Consider the following 2,500-nt stretch of genomic DNA (forward strand, 5'->3'; position numbering starts at 1 on the left):
ATTATCATTATCGTTATCCTTTTCATGCTTATTGTCACAATCATCATCACCGTTATCATGATTACCATCAGTAATACCATTATCATTGTTATCATTATCATTATCATTACACATATTATGATCAGTATTTTTCTTTTTGTTATTATTTTACATGTATTTTCATTTTACTTTTATTAGTATCGGTAATATCATCACTGTTATCATTACGTCTAATTTATCTATTAACACATGACACTCTCTGTCCCGTCACTCAATGCAATCTGCTTATGGTATCTAATCCACAAACAACAAAAAATACTTTTTATGTATAACAATATGTGTTTCTAATTTTGCACACACACACACACACACACACACACACACACACACACTCAAACATACACACACAAACACACTTAAACACACACACACACACACACACACACACACACACACACACTCAAACACACACACGCACACACACACTCAAACACACACACACACACACACACTCAAACACACACACACACACACACACACACACACGCTAGACTAGCTAGTCACTGAGTCTTTTGTCAGCTGAGCGAATATGATTAGTTATTTCTACAAATTTTATATCTTGAGACAACCAATATTAAAGGCATTTATCTTATACTAGTCACCCAAAGGAAAATCATTATTAATCTATGAGAGTTTTAGATCTCAAATCGTAGGATTCTGAAGAGCAGGATGGAAGGATGACTAACAAGCATGAACTCCTTCAACTATGAGGAGTAACTTGAGTGTATGTCACCGTCTAACAACCGATCTTGCCCAATACCCATTTAAACTTAACCTTATTTGTCCATGACAATTAAACCTCAATATCAAATCCTTAATTGATGACAGATTTACCCCTATAGCGCCATGAAAACGAAGGAAAATTATAAATTTGAAATTCCTTCCCAAAGGGTTTCAACATTGACCACCAATACATATATGGGCTATGCGGTCTGCTGTAGGAATGTCGAGGGGGAAGAAGACAGGGAGGGAGAGGAAGAAAGAAGGTGGAAGAGGTGGAAGGGAGAAGAAAGGGATAAAGGGAGGGAAGGGGAGGGAGTGAAATAGAGGAGGGGGAGGGAGTGGGAGGACAGTAAAGAATATGAGGAAAGAAATTAGATGATGGAGGAAGGAAGGAATGGAGGTTAACGGAAAGGAGGGAGGAAGAAATGAGAATAGTAGAGAGGGAGGAAGGGGAGGAGAGAAAGAGGATAGGAGAAAAGAGAAGAGAAAGGAGGAAGAAAAGGATACGAATGCAGAATTAGATGAAAGGAAGCAAAGAAAGGGTGCCGAAGAGGAGAGGGATGAAGTGAGGAAAGGCAATGCATAGAGGGAGGAGGCGAAGTTGAGGATAGGAGGGAAGAAGTGGCGGGAGAGAGGATGGAATGAGACGAAAGGGAAGGAAGAGAAGGGTAGGAAGGGGGAACACGGGAAGAAGGGGAAAAGAGAGAATAAGGGAAAAGAAGGGAAAGAGGCAAAACATAGAGAGAGGAAGCGATGAGCGAAGAAGAAAAGGAGAGAGGCAGAAGGCGCCCTGGTGCTATATGTCGCTGTTGTAACACGGAATTAGAGTTTTAATGTTTCGGTCCGTGTTGCGTCGTGGGTCGACCTCCTGAGGGTGCTCTCCCCCACCCCCGTCCCCCTCCCTCCCTCCTCTGACCAGAGGTGTGGGGGTAGGAAGGGGGTGGGAGAGAGGGGAAGGGGGGGTGGGGGAAGGGGGAATTCATGGAGCTTCCTGACCCCCAGTGGGCGAATATAACACTTTGTTGTGCCGACGGTCTCCTCCGCACCGAACCTTTCCCGACCGGCAAAAAAAAAAAAAAAAAAAAAATTGATATTCCAGCGGATCGTGACTGATTTATTCTACATCCGTTGTTTATGTTTTGTTTTTTTATTATTATTTTTTGTTGTTGTTTTTTTATGATGAGAGAAATAGATAGAATCATCCGTGTTGTAGGAGGATCGAGGTCGATTGAAGGCGATTATGTGACTTCGTTTGATGATTAAAAAGAGCCGAGTTTAGGACCGTCTTTTATAGGCTTGTAATTTAGCCTTCTGTCTCCTTAACGATCAAATTTCTTTCGTCTCTTCGCTCTTATCTTTACTACGATTTTCTCCCACTTTTTTTTTTCTCTCTCTCTCTCTTATTCTCGTCCTCTTCAACGGAGTATTGTCGTAAGCATCCTCTTTATGTTTTTATTTCTTTTCGTTGGTTTTTATATTTTTTCGATCTTATTTTGTGTTTGTTTCGTTCTTTAATTTCCTCTATTTTTTTTTTTTTTTTTTGTGATATTTTCCAGTTGTTCTTTTTTTCTATAGTTTTTTATCTTTCAGTTTTCAGCTATTTTCCTTTGTATATATATTTTTTCTTCCATTTTCAACTTCATTCCTTTATTTTATTATTTTTTCTCATTATTTTCCTTTATTCTACTCTCCTCCCTTCCTTCCTCCTCTTCTTCTTCTTCGTATTGTTATCATTTTT

This window comes from Penaeus japonicus, unplaced genomic scaffold, assembly GCF_977035675.1.
Source record: "Penaeus japonicus unplaced genomic scaffold, GWHDUDI00000001_assembly GWHDUDI00000031, whole genome shotgun sequence".
Taxonomy (NCBI): Eukaryota; Metazoa; Arthropoda; class Malacostraca; order Decapoda; family Penaeidae; genus Penaeus; species Penaeus japonicus.